Source organism: Mauremys mutica, chromosome 7, assembly GCF_020497125.1.
Source record: "Mauremys mutica isolate MM-2020 ecotype Southern chromosome 7, ASM2049712v1, whole genome shotgun sequence".
Taxonomy (NCBI): domain Eukaryota; kingdom Metazoa; phylum Chordata; order Testudines; family Geoemydidae; genus Mauremys; species Mauremys mutica.
The window spans coordinates 76,064,452-76,085,188 of NC_059078.1; the positions used below are offsets into that span (position 1 = coordinate 76,064,452).

The 20,737-nt window shown below is 45.4% G+C and overlaps 1 protein-coding gene and 1 long non-coding RNA gene across 3 annotated transcripts in view; one reads left to right on the plus strand and one right to left on the minus strand.

Annotated features, from left to right (window-relative positions):
• MMRN2 (multimerin 2) overlaps positions 1–20,737 on the plus strand; it is a 48,410-nt gene that overhangs the window by 2,083 nt on the left and 25,590 nt on the right. The gene's annotated exons all lie outside the window — the stretch shown is intronic.
• Positions 14,747–20,560, minus strand: LOC123375173. The gene is made up of 3 exons (XR_006581329.1): positions 20,438–20,560; positions 18,237–18,382; positions 14,747–15,040 (listed from the first exon to the last, which is right to left on the minus strand). It is a non-coding gene; the product is annotated as an uncharacterized LOC123375173 (long non-coding RNA).

Consider the following 20,737-nt stretch of genomic DNA (forward strand, 5'->3'; position numbering starts at 1 on the left):
ACAGAGGGGAGCAGAATGATTGGGATGTCACCAGAAAGAGAGAATTAGGACATTGGATCATAAATAAGTATCAAGAGGAGATGAACCAAAAACAACAATGATCCATAGGTAAATATTATGTGTGACAATATACAGGGGAAAGAAAGCCAATCTGTGTGTGGGAAGTATGTGTTTTGGCAGAACTCTGTTCAAGCAGAATATTTTTCAAAATTTTCCAGGACATGTAAGTAGGTCTCTGCTATAAAAGATTCATTCAATCTCCTACCTAGACTTCTGTTTTTGAATCACTGACTGGTACTGCAGAGTCCAATCTGGGTCAGCAGCACAGTGAGTGCCATTCACAGCTCCATGCTTTAGGATGTACTGACACGTTTTTATTATTAATTTCTCTGAATGCCTTTGTGGAAAGCAAAATAGCAAAACTCAATCTACACAGCAAGCAAACAAAAACAAAACCTTGTTAATGCTATGCTTCCCTCTGACACAAACGAACAAAATTAGAAACTGACTTGTTTCAAAGCCTTACCTAGATGCATAGTTAAGTCCTCTCCACAGTCTGTCACAGCCATTATTTTTCAGACTTTCTTTTGAGCTTGTTGGTGTCAGTTGTTTATTGTGTCAGTTGTTTATTGTCCAGAAGAGGTACTGTTGAATAATGAGACACACTGTCAGTCCAACCTATCCTAAATACTTAGCATAATGCCTTTAAAACACTCACAGACCCATTCTAGCATAGGGAAGCAAGCCAAAAAGGATACCTTTTTTTCCCCATGTGCAAGGCAATACTCACTGGACCATAAGGCTGGACAGTGGTGAAATCGTATTTCAAAAACACTTCAGGCTTCTTGATAAGGACTGAAGTTTAACAAGAGCTTTACAGCCAGAAAGATCTGCCACAATAAAATTATTGGCATAATGGGATTCTTCCTTTTCTGCCTGTGTAACCACGTGCGTAGCACCATACATTCCTCATTTCCAGCTTCATTTTGGGAAGTAACACTTCCTTCTCAGGGGACCTTTAAGAATGAGGTTTTATGGTGAGTTGAATCATAGTGCCAGACCGGCTCTCCAACATAATACAGGTTACAGCAGTGATGTTTATTGGCTGATGGCATCTCTAATACATGGGAAGGAGACACCCAGATATATGCAGAGATTTATGCTTTGCTTGGAGAAAACCATTTCCAAAGCTGGCAGTGGAGGGAGGAAATCACTCTGTGGAGGGAGACAGTTTATGCTGGTCTCCATTCATGAGGTTCACAATCCAAGTTGTAGATTCTGGTCCAGATTATCAAAGTAAGGACTTTGCATGGGAATCCATGAACCATACACATGCAGATACCCCAAATGCACATAGAAATCTTGTATTCACATGCTCAGGCATCCAGTTAAGCATGCACACAAATTGCAGGCAACAAGTTAAGCATTTGTAAAGGCTGTGACCTGTTGACCATATTTGACTTTGAAAAGTTGGGCTTCTACGTCCACCAGAGTATGAATAGAATGAAGCATTAGGGGGCGAGTAAGTGGTAGGATGGAGATAAAACACCACACAATTAGCTACAGTGAGTGAGGTAAAACATGGCTCACTACCAAGTTCTTGTCCATCAGACTTAGGTTTACCCTTGAAATGAGAGCACACTGTCATTTCAGAATCCTGCTAAAGAAACTGAAGATAACTCTGTAGTATCTCTACCGATTATATCCTCTCAACCCTACAAAAATGATCATTTCCCATACCCTGCTATTTTCCATGCATGTTTAACAGGCAGCAGGCTTTGCAGAAGTCCCCTTAAAACAAATAGAGCATTATTTTGTTCACAGCATCTGTTTGAATTTAACTAGATACCACAGTGACTGATACATTAAAAAAGCCTAAAATAACCAGACAGAGAGAACAGATGCCTGGTGATGGCTCTACACCTAAGATGAGGTGTTTCATTGCAGCTCATCAGATGCATGGATGTGTCACCTCAGCAATAAGATGCCCTCAGAATAACAAGACTATTCTAACAGAAAGAGTTGAAGAAGAATAGAACTCATAAAAGTTAGTGCTCAGCCTTCGGATCAGGTGCTTGTGACCAGACTCTTTTGTGGATAACCAATGAGTAAACAAAGCCGCAGAATAGAGTAAGAAGTGGGTAGTAACAGGTTATTATTTCAATGGGTGCGCATATAATTTACCAATGCACTCCAGAAAGCCTGTGGTTTTTAATCCTCTTGGCCTATAAGTAATTTTCTATGTGCAAGTAACCTGTGGTGTAGGATTAGTGGCTGTATGAACACAGAAAACTGATTGAACAATTCTGTAGGTCTGTGATTCTCAAACTTTTATATTGGTGACCCCTTCCACACAGCAAGCTTCTGAGTGAGACATTCCCCCCTTATAAATTAAGCACACTTTTTAAAAATATTTAACCTGTTATAAATGCTGGAGACGAAACAGGATTTGGGGTGGAAGCTGACAGCTCACGACCCCCAAGTAATAACCTTGTGATCCCTTGAAAAGTGTCAACCCCCAGTTTGAGAACCCCCTGCTGTAGGTGTCACCTATAGCCAGGAATGCTCTCTCTATGAGATGGTCAACAATTTTATGAAAAATGTCAATATCCTAAAGTTATTTTCATTTTGAACCAACTTTAATATTTTAAAATTTATATATTTATATTTTGTTTTTTATTTTCTTCTTTCCTTCTCTCCTCCCAGTCATTTTGATAAAGGAAATCAGTTTTCCAAAATTTCTGGGAAGGGGAAGAGTAAAACAAGGACAATATGAGGGGAAAAAAGAGGTCAGAAAAAAAAGAAAAGGAAAACATGAAAAATATTGTATAAAATAAAAATATCAAAAAAATTCACAGTGAGCAGTGTTTCCACAAAAAATAGAACAAGAAAATCATTTATATTGAAATATTTTGAGCAGCTCTGCTCTCTATGAGCTGGCCAATCACAGAGAGCCCTTCTTGGTCATGAGACCCAAATATCTCCCAGATAGCTGACCTCAGTGGATCGTACTTGCCCATTTTCCTAGCAGGATAAATGGCAAGGACAGGGACGTAAGAGTGTTAAATTGAGCAGTCTCGTGAGTCTCTCCTCACCAGCCTTCATCAAGTTAGATGTGAGTTTGAGAGGAGGATAGAAAACACACATTCTAGATTGCACATATATCTAACAAAAAAACTCCATCATTGGTTATTTTCCCATAGTAGCTCATAGGAATGTTTGTACTACTCACTCTAACTGTACAGCAGATGGCCTAATGGTGAGGAAGAATCTGCTATTTTAATCAGCCTTCTTGCTTCTGGAGATGGTCTCTTAGAGAGCAGCCTGAGGATGTGATCGGATACAAGGAAGCTCCAAAAATAGCCCAGCATTGGAGCCAAAGTCAAAGAGGGGCTTTTAAGGTTGTGGTATGTCAGCACCCAGGTGTTAGATATTTTTGTTGATAGCCAACTGGCAGTCTCAGATTAGTGCCTAATGAAAAGGCCAACACATCTAGCAAATAGGATGGCAGTGGTGGCACACTGTTAACCACTACAGGGCTGACACATTCTATGGACTATTCAAGCCCAGCTTAAACAAACAAGCCACCTTGGAAGAGTCTTTGCCTAATTTGGAGCAGTTTGCAGGTAGATTGCAGCATATAACCACAGCCCTATACAGGGCCTGGTGCTGAGTTGCATCATTCCATGGAGAGCTCAAGAAAGGATTGTGCTTGTGGTATGTGGTGAAGTGCAGGAGGAATATGGGTGTTTTCACTGACCTTTAGGCAGGCAGGAATACCATTCTTTGTATGCAAGGCCGGCACAACCCATTAGGTGACCTAGGTGGTCGCCTAGGGCGCTAACATTTTGGGGGGTGACGACCGGGATGGCCGGATCTTCGGCCGCCCCGGTCGTCGGCGGTATTTCGGGGTTGGGACCTTCTGCCACCTCTGTCGGGGGCGCCATGTCGGGGGCGGGACCTTCCGCCGCCTACGGCGCCAAAAAAGCTGGCGGTGCTCCTGTTTGTATAGATGTGGGGTGAAGAGCATACAAGGCCAGGGACACTGTGATGCAGCATTTGAAAAGAAAAGCAGATTTATTTGCCCCAGTAGGATTTCTAGATCCTTGCCAAAGATTTCTCTTACTTTCAAAGATCCAGCTGAAGAGCAAATGCTGTACCTTTATAATGCACTCTATTGTATGATCCACATAGCATATAGCTTCAGCTCATTTTCATTGGGTAGAGCTACCACACAATGCTTACTAAGAGTTTATTCCTCAAATCAGTCATGGTTTAAAATCACTAAGCTATACATCCACTCCCCTGAATGTTCAAATGATTGAGCAGAATTATAGCTAAAGTCCCAATGGCCTTCATGGGGCTAAAACTCAGAGAAGTAAACCTGCCCACCCAGATTCCATTTAGTCTCAGTGAGTGATTTCCTTTTGGTTCAAAAACAAACCAAGCATTTAAGTTAATGTTCTATGAGCCAGTTATAGAAGCTATAATTGGTGCCATTAGAGGTAAGATCTGGCTGCTGTGCTGGATCTTCAGCCAGGCACAGGCAGGGCCGCCCAGAGGATTCAGGGGGCCTGGGGCAAAGCAATTTCAGGAGCCCCTTCCATTAAAAAAAAATTACAATACTATATTCTCGTGGGGGCCCCTGTGGGGCCTGGCACAAATTGCCCCCTTGTTCCCCCCCAGAGGCGGCCCTGGGAAAAATAAACCTTCTGCATCTCGGCACAAATCCAGTTTTGAGAAAAACTTATTTACAAGGTATCACTGGTTCTCAGCATCAGCTAGTGCTAAAAGGCACTAAAGCTCATTAAAAGGGTTGGACAAATATGTGCCGTCAAAACTGTTTCTGGATCGAAAACTAGGGGTTTTTAAAAAGCAGAAAAAAATCACGGACAACGTCTGCTTTCCTTCAAAATTTGTTGTGGTTTTTTTAATTGAAAAGCTGAAATTAGTCTGCCATAACCTGAATATGGTTTGGGGTTTCAGAAGTGTGTGGCCAAATATCTGCTGCTTGCTGTGTTTGATTGTTTAAAGAAACAATAAAAAAATTCCGCTTAAAAAAAAAACCAAAACTTTTTGAACCACCTCAGCTTGTGACCAAACGCCTGAGCCCATCCAGTCAGAGATTTTTCCAGGTTTCTGATACTGTGCTGGCTTCCTTGACTCATATCTGTCTCCATAACTTTGAGTTCATTTAGGTTAAAATATAAGAACAGCCATGCTGGGTCAAACCAAAGGTCCATCCAGCCCAGTATCCTGTCTACCGACAATGGCCAATGCCAAGTGCCCCAGAGGGAGTAAACCTAACAGGTAATGATCAAGTGATCTCTCCTGCCGTCCATCTCCACCCTCTGACAAACAGAGTCTAGGGACACCATTCCTTACCCATCCTGGCTAATAGCCATTAATGGAAACAGATAAATGCATGGAGGTTAAGTCCTAGAGACTGGCTCCATGGGGTCCCTCACAAACTGGAGACGGTTACTGTGGATTTGTCTTTAGTATAGCTTATGTGCATACTCCACGAACTGAGCATTTGAGCTTGTTCCAAATCTGGGATGAGCCTATGTTGTGAAAACTGAAATGCTCAAAATAGCACATGCATGTGAATGGACACAGGGTGCTAAAATTAAATTAATCCAGGGGTTCTCAAACTGGAGGTCAGGACCCCTCAGGGGTCACGAGGTTATTACTGGGGGCCGCGAGCTGTCAGCCTCCACCTCAAACCCTGCTTTGCCTCCAGCATTTATAATAGTGTTAAATATATAAAAAAGTTTTAATTTATAAGGGAGATGGGTCACATTCACAGGTTTGCTGTGTGAAAGGGGTCACCAGTACAAAAGTTTGAGAACCACTGAATTAACCCCTCTGGAGCCTCAGGGAATGCAGGGGAGGGGTCTCTCTTGGTAGGGTTGGGAAGGATATTGCTCTTCTCATGTGATCCCTCCCCCAGTGGCTAATTTTAAATGAAGCTACCCTCCTCTGACATGAATCTCCCTATGGCACTGAAATTAAATATAGACTATAATTTGGCATTTGAGAAGTGAAAGGGATGGTAGCCCTAATGGAAAAGCTCACAGCTTGGCTCTTCTGCAAGCCTCAAACTGCTGAATGAGCTTTAGGGTAGGGAAGGCTGTGCCCCCCAACTGCCTGCCCCCCTCAGAATCCCCGACCCATCCTGCTCCTTGCCCCCTCACCATCCCCCAGAGACCCCCCCATCACCACCACCCCAGGACCTCACCCCTGCTCCCTGTCCCCTGACTGGCCCAACCCCTATCACCCTCTCGCTGAGTCTGGACAGACCCCTGGAATGCCCACAATCTAACCCTCCCATCCCTGTCCCCTGACTGCCCCCCCAACCTCTGCCCCCTCCCTGCCCCTTAGCCAACCCCCCAGCCCTGACCCCTTACCCCTGGCTCCCCCCTCACCCAGAGCCTCAGCGCATCCAGGAGCTTTGCTCGACAGAGGCAGCGTGTCTCCGGCGGGGCCTGAGATCCGCCCCGCTCAGAGCCGTGTGGTCAGGGGGCGGGGCCCGAGCCCCTCCCCGCTCAGAGCCGCGTGGTGAGGGGGCGGGGCTGGGAGCTCCAGGCTGAGCTCAGCTCTCTCCGCACAGCCTGGAGCTCGCAGCCCCGCCCCCTCACCACGCGGCTCTAAGCAGGGCGGGGCTCAGGGGCCCTGCCGGAGCTGTCCGGGACGCTGCTGGATGGGCTGAGGCTCCGGGAGAGGAGGGAGCCTCAGCCATGCTCGTGGGGGCTCCTGCGGAGCCCGGGGCCTGGGGCAAATTGCCCCACTTGCCCCCCCCTCTGGGCGGCCCTGGGCACAGGAGAATGGTTTGGCCATATAGCTCTCACACAGATAATCTTAATCTGTTACAGTTTTCTACATTGTGAAAATGTGTTCACTAAAATAAAAACAGCAATTCTTAAAATATAGCAAAAGCAAAAACCCGGGAAAAAACCCTTCCCCCCAATTATTTGGTAGTTGCAGTAACACACATCAGGGCCTAGGCACATCATTTTTAGATATCACTTTTTCTTGATTATATGAAGGCTTCCCAGAATCACCCCAGGTGTGTCATTATCTCACAATAGCACACATCCTACCGTTCCTTCAACACTGCTCCTAAGTCTGCTGTGGGGAAGGTCAAAAGCCAGCAGCTCCACATTCAGATTACTCTGTTTGGGTGACAAAATAAGAGTGCAGTGACTCTCCAAAGTGTTGGGAGCAGATAAAAACAAAACAAAATCTACATCACTCTTTTTCAAGGGGAAGTCAGAACAATGCCCTAGCTCAATAGTTTATTTGCCTTGTCTGCTTTTACAGGAAAACACCCGTCAATTGAATCAAGCCTTGTTTCATGTTGACTAGTTTATTGCTATAAAAGTAAAACAGGGACTTTCTTAGGAATTGGCTGACCCCTGAAAACTCCTAGCTTCTCATATGTGGAGAGTTCACATTGAACACAGACAACATCTGCCTGAAATAAGATTAGCTTGGATGAAATACAATTAGGTATCAGGGGCGGCTCCAGGCACCAGCGCTCCAAGCGCGTGCCTGGGGCGGCAAGCGCGGGGGGCGCTCTGCCGGTCGCCGGGAGGGCGGCAGGCAGGCTGCCTTTGGTGGCTTGCCTGCGGAGGGTCCGCTGGTCCCGCGGCTTCAGCAGACCTCCCACAGGCATGCCATGGGACCAGCGGACCCTCCATGCTTGGGGCGGCAAAATGTCTAGAGCCGCCCCTGTAGGTATTATATGGTGCTCAAGTGCTCAGATGCTGGTAGGGTGGTGACTGTGCAAACAAATGGAGCATCCACTGTCTGCTTAGCAATAGCTTAGACCCTGTCTACACTGGCAAGTTTCTGTGCAGTAAAGCAGCTTTCTGTGTTGTAACTCCCGAGGTGTACACACTGCCAAGCCACTTAGTGTAAAGAAACTGCACAGTTGTAGCACTGTAAAAAACCACCCTGATGAGAGGACTGCAGCTTTCTGTGCCAGGGCTACAGCACTGCAGTGCCAGTGTAGACAGTGATTGATTACAGTGCTGCGATTGGCCTCCAGGAGGTGTCCCACAATGCCTGTTCTCGCTTCTCTGGTCATCGGTTTGAACTCTACTGCCCTACCCTCACGTGACCAACAGTTATTCCACCCATAAATTCCTTTGGAATTTTGAAAGTCCCCTTCCTGTTTGCTCGGTGATGCGTACAGTGGTATCAGCACATCTTTCCAGGTGGCCATGCCTGCTCCATACACCAGGCGATCCCCCGCTTGGAGCAATGCCAAGCTGCTGGACCTCATCAGCATGTGGGGAGAGGAGGCTGTCCAACCCCAGCTGTGTTCCCGCTGTAGGAATGATGATGCCTACGGACAGATTTCATGATGCATGACAGAAAGGGGCCATGACCGGGACACACTGCAGTGCAGGGTCAAAGTGAAGGAGCTGCGGAATGCCTAACACAAGGCGCAGGAGGCAAACCACCGCTCCAATGCTGCGCCCACAAGCTGCCAGTTCTAGAAAGAGCTGGACACGATACTTGGCGACAACCCCATCTCCACAGCAAAGACCACTGTGAATACTTGGCGGTTCACATGCCAGTCGAATGTGGACCGAGCCAGGAGCAGGAAATCTTGGATGAGGAGGGGGAGGGGGAGGGGATAACTCGGAGGCAGAGGATGACTCGGAGATCAGAGACGCATGTAGCCAGGAGCTCTTTTCTACCCTGGAGGAGGCTAGCCAGTCACAGCTGTCAGATGTTGGTGAAGCTCAAACAGGAGAGGAGGCCCCTGGTTTATTAATTCCATAAGGTTTGTCCAAGATATTGTCAATCTGTCACATGCATTATACCTATTTTGCAGATGGGTAAACTGAGGCAGAGATTCCTATCAAACGCAGAAAATTAGCCCCTTGCTGAAATCAGAGGACAGCAAGGGCTTCCTTCAGTTAGTGCTGAAAATGGTTTAACTGCAAGCGCTGACAGGTCAAACCATTGTCAGCACCATTATTAAAATTAATCTGCGGCTCTTTATGCACTCAGAAACAGCACTTATTTAGCATTCGGTGGCTAATAATCAGTAGGGACCTACCAAATTCGAGGCCATGAAAAGTGCATCATGGACCATAAAAGCTGGTCTCCCCCCATGAAATCTGGTCTTTTGTGTGCTTTTACCCTATACTAGACAGATTTCACAGGGGTGACCAGTGTTTCTCAAATTGGGGGTCCTGACCCAAAAGGGAATGGCAGGTGACATCACAAGGTTATTTTGGGGAGGGGGGTCATGGTATTGCCCACCTTACTTTGACGCTGCTTTCAGAACTGGGTGGCCAGAGAGCAGTGGCTGTTGGCCGGGCGCCCAGCTCTGAAGGCAGCGCCCCACCAACAGCAGCAGCGCAGAAGGAAGGATGGCAATACCATATCATGCCATCCTTACTTCTGCACTGCTGCCTTCAGAGCTGTGTATTTGGAGAGTGGTGACTAAGGGGCCAGCTCTGCAAGCAGCAATGCAGAAGTAAGGGTGGCAATACCATGTCATGCCATCTTTACTTCTGTGCTCTGCTGGCGGTGGCTCTGCCTTCAGAGCTGGGATCCTGGCCAGCAGCTGCCCAGCTCTGAAGGCAGTGCCCACAGAAGTAAGGGTAGCAGTACCACAACCCCCTCCCCTCCAATAACCTTGCAACCCCATCCCAACTCCTTTTCAGGTCAGGAGTCCTACAATTACAACACTGTGAAATTTCAGATTTAAATAGATGAAATCATGAAATTTAGGATTTTTAAAATTCTATGTCTGTGAAATTGACCAAAATGGACCATGAATTTGGTAGGGCTCTAACAATCAGTGTAGCTGCACTGGTGCTCACCCCAAAATGCAGACACAGGCAAGCCTCAGTGTGCATGCGCTGTGCTAGGGGGAACTTTGATTAGCTCAATCAATGCAAACCCCAGCTTGCTCTCATCTGCACTTCAGCACCAGTGCAGCTCCTCTGATTGCTATTGCAAAATGCAGACAATCCCTGAGACTCAAGCAGTGTCGTTACTCCAGAGATGAATTTGTCTCATGATTTCTAAAGATAAAATCCAAATTATTTAGCATTTGAAGTGGCTGGATCATTTGCTTTGCAGTGAGGATAATGTGAATTGGGAAATAATGATCGTGGACACTTTAGGAAAAGATAAAAATCCCATGTAGAACACTGTTGCAAGGAAAGGGTTGGGTTTTTCTCAAAATAAAATGTAGCCTAATTTGCCTTCTCTCCTGAGCCCTGTTTACAGTAAAGCTTCTAAATTTAAGTATTGAAATGGACAAACCTTTCAAATGGGGCTGGTTCACAAACAGCTTGAACCACAGATTAGTGGCTAAGACATTCCATAGGACATAGTCACTAACATCATGATTCATACATCATTACTTACCTCCTTCAATGAGCATTCTGTCCTTCTGCTAACCTTTCAGCTACATGCCCAAAGGGCAGGAAGATTAATTCATGTGGTAAAAGAGCACACGGTATTTGCATGCTAATTATTGCTTATAAGAAAAATCAGTGTTTATCATGGCAAGCCCTGTTCCCGCTAAGACACTCTGCATCTTCTTAAAAAGTTCACAGCACTTTACTTTGTGCAACGCTGGGAGATGAAAAAAATGTGGGTTACATAAACGGACATGATTTCTCCTTGCTTGGATGAATTTAATGCAATATTCTACCTATATTCTGCTCACAGATATCTCATTCATGGTCAATGGGGGTTTTGCACAGAGACCAAAGACCAAATACTACATGAATTTTTTTTTGGACCAGGTCTGATTCCCCTTTCACACTGGTGTAAACCACGAGTAACTCCATTTAAGTCAATGGAGATCCACTGGTGTAAATCAGGCAGGAAGCAAGCCCCCTATTTTTCACCTGAACACTGACCGTGGCAACCATTATGTAGCTGTCCTCTTTTGTGCTCTTGTGGGAAAAGAAAAATGTTAAGAGTCTGACAAATTCCCTATTCTGCTCAGGTAGAAAACACTAGAGTTTGCAAAATAATTAAGGAAATGGACTCTGGGGAGAATATAATCATTAAGAAACACGTGTGAATGGGCAACTCAGCTAAAACCTGTGCACACAAAGGGGTAATAAAATGCATGGAAAAGGCAATTCAGAGTTCGGTTCTGCTGGCTTTGTTCAGGCAAAACTCTCATTGACTTAAATGAGAATATTTCTTGAGAAAGGATATCAGACTCTGGTAATGAGTCTAAGACCCCAGTCCTGCAATCATTTATGCTTTGGTCATTTTACACATGCAAGCGATCTCTCTGAACTCAGCAGCATTGCAGGACTGGGGCCTACATGTTGCCTGTGTGTGTAAGGCTAGGTTTTCACTGCCATAAGAAAATGTGTTTTTACAGTGTCATAACAAATGTACATTCACTGTCGTACAGTCAAATCCTGGTGGAGATAAGTCTACAGTTTTTACTGCAGTGTAGTCTGGACAAGGTCAAACAGGGGCATGGGGTATAGTACTGTCTTTGCCTAGCCACACTGCAGTAAAAACTGCCTATGCTGTCTGCACTAGAATTACATGGCAGGATAGCTAATACTATAAAAAAAAACCCTACCTTTTTTGGCCATGAAGACATAACCAAATTGTGTGTCTCCAGTAGGAAAAAAAAGTGTGGTCTGAACTCACATTAGCTAACTCGTAGTAACTAATCAGAGATAAAATCCTCACGTAGTTTGGAGTTCTTCCAGTGCTGGTCTTCCCTACGTACATTCCACATGTGGGTGTGCATGTGAATCATGTGCCTGAGTCGGAAAATTCTAACAGGCAGCGCTCACTGGTCACACATGGACAGCAGTTCTCCTCATGCTCCAAATCAAGGGCATCAGAGGCAGTGCGGGCCAACGCCCCACCAGTTCCTTCTTACCATTGCATGGCCTCAGTTGAAATCCCTGAGTCCACAGATTTCTCCAAATTTTCTCTGTTGGTAGCCTGTAAGTAGTAGTGTAAATAATTTTATAGTTGTATATTAATATATTTGGAGTTTTATAGTATAATCCATATAGCTTGTTTCCCCCGCCTACTGGAACTCCCTCCCCACAGTCTAGGACTATGCCCAGAATCCCAGGGTTCAAGAACTGTGTCTTCTGCCCTCACTCCTTCTCTGTGAGCAATGATCACCAACCCTGTCTCTATTGCTTGGGTGAGTTGCATATTTCTGCAAAGTGAGGCATCTGTCGCTCATTTCCATTGCAGACATGCGAAGCTTGTGAGCTTTGATTAAGGAAACACCTTATGGACAAGGCTACGAGACTGCACTCTTATGTGTGCCAGGGAGACCTCCCTGTACATTGGCCCCAACAGACAAGCAGTACCCCTGCAAGTATGAACTTACAAAGTATACAGCTGCTAAGCTCAAGGACTCTTCTTTCAGGGCTTCTATTAGAGTAGGATGCACTTTCATGGTCACAAGGACAGATCCCTGTCCAGATCTATCCATAAAAGATTAAATTGCTCCCCAAGTTTGTCCATGTCAGGTGAGTCTTCACATACAGATCTTAAGAGCTCAGGATTGCTGAAAACCTCCAAGCTGAAGGGTGAAACGTGCAAAAAACTAGGATACATTGCTTCAGTCCATGGTACTGGCTCTGAAGCACAAGGATTGACATCCACCAACTACATCCAGGAGTGCTGGACCTGATTCTTTCCTGGGGCTGGTCCATCTTTCAGAGGACCACCCAACTACAGCCTCTCAGGACACATGGGAACCAATGGTTCCAACCGTCAAAATGCCCTGAATACTGACACACACACACACTACACTTGAGAATATCTTCTTCCCTTACCCTCAGTCTCTTCTCCTCTCCAAGCCGGTCCTCCTAAGGGACATTGCCATGCTGGAGTATGACAATGCTTAGGTGACACAAGAACCATCCCCTCTGCACCCTCCAGTACTGTTGGCCCCCCAGTGGAGACAGAGCACTTCTTGGGCTTGAAGGAGTTAGGCACACCAGCCATTCTGTCATCTCCTGGTAGGGAGCTGAGCCCTGACAGACAGCGGAGATCTGGATGCCATCCACCCAGATATGACTTCCCCAGAGACTGCTGATACTTGATGCCCTGCCACCCCCAACCAGTAGATTTCCCCCTCCCTACTGGTTGAACCCTCCTTATGGTGTTAAAGGAGCCTGAAGGAGCCCCATGGTAGACACCCCAGATCCATCCCTGAGTCATACCACACTCTCTTACTTGGCACCCACTGGATCCATCAGAGTATGAAGAGGATGTTGTTCTGGATCATAGGTACCAATGGGAATCTTGTCCTCATCTCCAGAAAAAGCCATCACTCCATCCTCACAACCTCTGCCAGATGACCATAGGCAGTACCAGAAGCTACTGCAGAGAATGGCCAGTGATCTCCAGATACCAATGGAGAAGGTCCAGGACTCGCAATACTGGCCCTTGGATATTCTGCAGCTTACAGGTCCAAGCAAGGTGGCACTCCTGTTTAATCAGGCCATCATGGAGCCAGTCAGAGTGGTCTGGCACATCCCAGCCTTACATGCCCCCACACCTAAGAGGACTGAGAGATGCTATTTCATCCCCACCAAAAGGGCTGAATTTCTTTTCTCCCACCTACTGCCTGATTTGCTGGTGGTACAAGCAGCCATGAAGAGAACAAGATTACAACATCCCAAGACCACCCTGGCTGACAGGGGCTCAAAGAGGTTGGACTGCTTTGGAGGAAAGGTCTTTTTCTTTACAAGCCTGCAATTTTTTATTGCTAACTATCAGGCCTTGTTAGCAAAATATGAGTTTAGCAATTTTTCCAGGCTGGCTGACTTTAAAGACAAGCTTCCCCCTAAGGACAGAGCCCAATTTCAGTCTTTCATAGAAGAATGCACGTTAATGGCAAAGACATCCCTTCCAGCTGCAATAGTTGCAGCAGACACAGCATCCTGAGTCTTCACCACTGATATAGTTATGAGGCGTGTCTGGACTTCACTCTTTGAGACTCCCCAAGTTGGTCCAGAACACCAAACAGGACCTACCGCTCAACAAGTTGAATTTATATGACAAGAAAACAGTTGAATCCCTACACTCTTTGAAAGACCTGAGGTTGACTGTACACATCCTGGGAATGTATACTCTGACCCTGAGGAGGAAGCACTAGAGGCAGGAGTATAAGCCCAGGCCATCCCTTCCACAGATGTTCTACCACAACTATCCAGTCAAGCCTCCATGTAAACTTCAGATGGTTCAGGGCTTCAATATTCAGCACCTTCTGCTACCATATCTTCTAACCATTCCCAGCCAGCCACTAAGGGCCACTTTTGACGTCTTGGTCAAGATCCACCCACTGCTATTGATGCCACCCATCTCAACTCCCCTTATCTTTGTGGCCAGTCTCTCATTTTTCACCCACAATTGACTCTGTCATGACAGACAGTTGGATCTTAGAAATTATCCATCAAGGATACTCCATAGAGTTTCTCTCCCTCTGTCCAACAAATCCCCTTCCCAGTGCCCCTTCACGGACCACTCTCACGAGGTGATTCTTAACAGAAGGCAGGCTCCCTCCTCCAATGACGGGCAATAGAACAAGTGTCACCTCAGTATCAAGGGAGTAGGTTCTATTCCCCTATTTCTTAGTCTCCCCAAAAAATAGAGTGTGGAGACCTGTTTTGGACTTTTGACAACTTTATTCGAAAGTCAAAATTCAGGATGGTTACATTAGCACAGACAATCCCCTTCCCACAGGCGGGATGTGGTTCGTGGTTCTTGACATGAAGGATGCCTATTTTCATGCTGATATTCTTCTGTCCCACAGAAAGTTCTTTCTATTTCTAGTGGATCAAGAACACTTCCAGTTCAGAGTCCCTTCCTGTGGAGTAGCAGCAGCTCTCAGAGTATTCACAAACTTTTCCTGTGTGGTAGTAGCCCAAATGAGACGTCAAGGTTATACAGTTTCCCGGTCTTTCGGTGACTGGCTCCTAGTAGGTCGCTCCAGCCAAGAAGTAAGGTCACTGACTTTGTTCCTGTTCCATCTTCTAGCGGTGCTGGATGTCTGTGTTAACAAAGAAGTCAGTTTTAACACCCACACAGACTATAACCTTTATCGGAGTGACACTGGATTCCATTTCAGCAAGAGCTTTCCTCCCCAAGTAAAGAATTCAGGTAATGAGCAATCTGATATTACAGATTACTCGCAGACCAAAGACTACAATGAAGATGTGCCTCTCTTTTCTAGGCCACGTGCACTTATGTGACAACATTTGCCAGTCTTGATCTATGATGCCTACAGGTCTGGCTCCAGTAGGTCTACTCAGCAGACCAGGATCATATCAACACAAGAGTGACCATTCCCACCAGAGTCATTACCTCTCTAATTTGTTTGTGGAATCTGGAACAAGTGAGAATGGGCATCCTCTTCAACAGTCCCACCCCTAGTGCCACCATCATAATAGACTCCTTTGGGGTTGGGGTGCTGACCTGAACTACCATGCCATATAAGGTACCCATAAGAAGCCAGACTGCACATCAGTCTAGTGGAACTGAGTGCAGTCCTGATGGCATTCAGGACTTTTCTTCCGCTTATACATTCATTCCATATGCAAGTAATGTCCCACGGTATCACCGTAGATATTGATTTACATAAACAAACAGGGTGGAGCAAGATCTCTTCTCCCTTGTCTGGAAGCAGTCAGGCTTTGGAATTGGTGCATCAGAAACAGCATCACTATCCAAGTTGAATACCTTTCACGTGCTCAAAACTCTTTAGCACACAACCTCATCAGACACCAGTCTACAGACTACTAGTGGGAGGTGCAAAGCTCTGTTCTGAGTAATATATTTGCTCAGTGGGGAACTCCTCAATGGGATCTTTGTGTGTTCCAAACAACAGAAAACTTCCTCTGTATTGTTCCAGAGGAGCTATGGGTCACGTCTCTCGGGATGATGCTTTCTTGTTGTCGTGGACAAACCAATTCAGTTATGCCTTTCCTCCCATTCATCTAGTACCACAAGTCTTGAGAATGGCCCTGTCGTGGCAGATCTAAGTCATTCTCTTAGCACCCAAGCGGCCCAGAAAGTTTTGGTTCCCAGAGCTTCTGAGAATGTCAGTCCATCTTCCTGCCAGGATCTCCCTATTCCCAGATCTCTTAACGTAGGAAGGGGGCAAAATCAGATATCCCAACCCGCACTCACTCCACCTCATGGCCTGATGTTTGCATGGGCATCCGAACCAGAATGCTCTTGTTTGGCACCCATCCAAACTATTGTTACTTGAGTCTTTTCTACTTTAAGTAGGACCTGCTACCTAGCTTAATGGAGACATTTCTGTTCCTGGGCTCAGCATAATCAGCCTTCTCCAGATATCCCAGTGTTTTAGATTATTTCATGTCATTAAAAAACTCAGGTCTTTCCATTAGTTCACTGCAGGTCCATCTCGCAGCCATCAATGCCTTCCTTTCTCCGGCTAGACAGACATTCCATTTTCACTCACCCAAGAACAGTGAGATTCGTGAAACACTTAGTCAGGACTTTTCTGCCAGTGGACAAATCTACACCTCAAAGGGATCTCAATCTTGTCCTATCAGTACTCACCAGACCAGCATTTGAATCATTAGCAACATGTTCCATGTCCCACTTACCCATGAAAGTTGTATTTTTAGTTGCTATTACTTCCTCCACAAGAGTAAGCAAGATGGCCACCCTCATAGCAGACCTATCATATACTATTTTTCACAAGGAAAAGGTCTCCCTTTGACTCCATCCTCAATCCCTCCCCAAGGTTATTTCTGAATTAATTACATATCAACCAAACTATCCATATATACTTTCTTCACAAAACTCCATGCTTCTGCCAAAAGGAAAAGCATTCATTCCCTCAATATCAGATGTGCCTTGTGTGATGCTGTATGGAATCTGGGGGACACTTTAGGATATTATGAATATTGTAAAATTGAAATGAGTTGTGCCAAATATGACATATAAGATAGCTGCAAAAATGTTATAATTTGCCAAGTATGATAATCTTATTCATATGTTTGTCTCACCTTTGTATTATGAGTTATATATGTAGGGTATAGCTGTATTTCCAAACTTGTGCTGTGTTTCTGTGTGACACTCCCAGACAGATTGGCATCAGCACTAGGCCTGCTTGATGGCCCATCAAGGGACATCAACTGTACAATGAACCCATTGAAAGGAACAAGGACTACACCTTTTGAGCCAGCAAGCCATGTAGGAGCATGCCTTATGGACAGAACTGTAAGATTTTTCCATGCCATGTGCTGGACAGCTTGTGTTTGGAACAAAGGAAGTACAAGCCACATGGCAAAAGGAATATAAAAGGCAACTGCATCATCTTCATTTTGTCTTCAGTCCTACTTCTTACCTCTGGGAGAACTTTGCTACAAACTGAAGCTCTGAACAAAGGACTGAATGACCCATCCAAGCTGTGGATGTACTCCAGAGAGACTTTCAAGCTAGCAAACTCACCAATACTGCTAAGAACCTGATATATGGACTTTGAATCTTTGTATGTATGTGACTGCTTTATCATTTAACAACTCGTCTTGTTCTTTCTTCATTCTTTATAATAAACCTTTAGTTTTAGATACTAAAGGATTCGCTGGCAATGTGGTATTTTGGGTAAGACCCAAACTTATATTGACCTGGAAATGTGGCTGGCCCTTTGGGATCAGAAGAACATTTTGCAAATGTGAGCAGAGTTTTAAAATAACTTCTCACTGTACTGGACCTATGCGCTAATTGGGAGCCAGAGAACTGGAATGTAATAAAGGGGGCTGTGTGATTTCTTTTTTTTCGTTTTGTTTCTTGATAAACAGTGTGGGGGGATCAAAAGCACAGTTTGTGACTGGTTGGAGAGTTTAACTTCAGGATTACCCACCAGTCTTGGGAGTATCTGCTTTCCCTTTTGCAGCCAAACTTGGCATGTCCAGTGAGGGCTACTTGTAAAGGACCACACCTATCAGATCACCACCAAGGCTATTTCTCGCCATAGCAGAAGAGTCGCAAAGACAAGCATTATCCTGTGAGAGAAACTCTAAACAGATTTGTGGGTGCATCATCACATGCTGCCAATTAGTGCATATCCATCCATTCAGGCCTCTGCTGCTGATGCATCTTTGCTGCCAGCATCCTCACACCCCTCTCCACTCTGAATACTGCTTGTCAGTCACCCACACATGGAGTACACATAGGAATCAGCGTGTGAAGAAGAAATGGAGGTTACTTACCTATAACTGGAAGTCCTTTGAGATGTGTGGTCCCTACCTGCAATCTACTACCTGCCCTTCTTCCCCTCAGTTTGCATCTTACTGGATCCGCCGTAAGAAGAGGAACTGGAGAAGTGTCAGCTCATGCTGCTTCTTAAGCCTTCAGTCTAGAACAAGAAGAACTACTGAGCATGTGTAGGCCAAACGACACTGCTTGTTAGAATTTCTGGTCTTGGGCGCATGGCTCACATGCATTCCCACAGATGGAATACAGATAGAGACCGCATCTCAAAGAAATTCCAGTTACAGGTAAGTAACCTCCATTCTTCACATGTGTTAGCAGGTCAAATTAAAGACTACAGGGGAACCAAGTGTTTACCTTGATCTGTTAACTTGTGTTAAAACTACAAACCACCTTGTCTTCACTAGGGTTTTACCTCAAGTGAGTTCACATGGGTGAAGAATACACTTTTTTTCCTAGTAAAGACAAAACTAAATGTTTGCAGGATAGGGAGCCCGAGACACACCTTGATTTGCTGCTGAAGGAAGAGACTAATGGTTATGTGGAAAAAGCAGGACACTTGGATTAAAGTAAACTAAAAGATGGGCACGTATGTTTTGAGAAGCCATTCAACAAGCAGAATTGAGAGAGTAGCTGAGAAGCTGTATCTAATGGAGTAATAACAGATAATGGGTCACATTTATTCCTGGTGTAACTCTGTCAGTGCAGTTACACCAGGGATTAATTTGGCCCAGTGCTTGGGTTCAGCACAGACTGCAAAACATGAAAAACAACTAAAATATTCAACTATTTGTGGCACTGGGTTGTTGGTGAGTGCAGAAGGCAACGCCTTAGCCTGCAGATGTGAACCAAACATTGCTTTCCACCATGCTGGAGAGAAGCCTTTTCCACTTATTCCATCAACAAAAAGTCTTATTCCTGCCCATTTGCCAGGCAGTAACTTGAATCAAAGTGAAATTGTTCAAGAGGGAATGAAAAGCAGAGGGCATTAGACCAACCATAAAATTAGTCTATCCAATGAATAAACCTAGACACAGTTTCACAAGAAGCCCAGAGGAGGAAAAAAAAGTAGATGTAGAGCACAAGGTTTTTGTGATCCCATAAACAAGCTGAATAAGGAAACAATTTGGCTCACTTTGAAAGTTATTCTGGGAATGTTTAGAGCCTAATCCCTAGCCAGTGAAGTCAATAGAAAGACTCCCATTGTCTTCTGTGAGCTTTGGCTCAGGCCCTTATAGACAGTGGCGGCTCAAGGCATCAGTGCTCCACGCACCTGCCTGGGGTGTCAAGCTGCGGGGGGCGCCCTGCCGGTCCCTGCGAGGGTGGCAGTCAGGCAGCCTTTGGCCGCTTGCCTGCAGGAGGTCCGCCGGTCCAATGGATTCAGCGGCGATTCGGCAGCGGGTACGCCGAATCCGTGGGACTGGGGACCTCCCGCAGGCAAGCTGCCGAATCTGCGGGACTAGGGACCTCCTGCAGGCAAGCCACCGAATCCGTGGGACTGGGGACCTCCCGCAGGCAAGCTGCCGAATCTGCGGGACCAGGGACCTCCTGCAGGCAAGCCGCCGAATCCACGGGACCAGGGACCTCCTGCAGGCAAGCCGCCAAAGGCTGCCTGACTGCTGTGCTTGGGGTGGCAAAAAAGATAGCGCCGCCCTCCTTAGAAACCTCTAAGTTGCTCCTTTAATATCAGAAATAAACTTTTATCCTTGATCCTAATGAAACCTGGGAATTTTTCTTAACCCATACCATACCTTGAAAGGAAACTGTTGAAAAGAGATAAATAATTGCAATAAAAGGCTAAACTGCTTGCTCATCTGTCTATAGTGCACTTCAATACCAACTTGAAAAATGACCCTCTGGTGAAAGATGCGTTGTAAACTTTATGGAACAGGATAACAAGAAAAGATATGGTGATTAAATACAAAACATGACACCCATGTAATCTTCAGGTTCCACTGGAAAGCACTTGAAAGTCAGGAAATGCCTAAATTAAGGTTAACTACAAAGAATGGAGAAGTGAACAGAAGGGCGTGAATGCAGTCAAAGAGAAATTCTATTTAGCAGCTGCCAAACTATTTTAATTCCTATTCATCCAGCTTTAATGCTGATAACTGTCCAAAATAAGCAGCAGACCTTACCTATTACTGACCCCAATTCTCCTTTACTCCACTTGAACCGTTTAAAGTGGGGTTAAACATACCTCTGGTATAGTGAGGTGTTCACTGCTGCTATATATCTACCAATACAGGCTTTCTCCCAGCCCCTGGTAAAGGGGGTGGTTTTGGTCAGGCTGAAGCAGGGGAGCAACCAGCAGGAGTCAAGGCTGTAGTGCACTGAGCTCTGGCTCTTCTGTGCTGGTCTAATAGCTCATAGAGGACGACTGCAGAATCTGCAGCACAGGTGATTTGGAACTGTCTGCTCATCAGGTCTGTTCTGTGATCTGTTTCTTAGAGTTTCAGACTGATAACTGGAATACCTACTAAATCTGGACAGTTTTGAA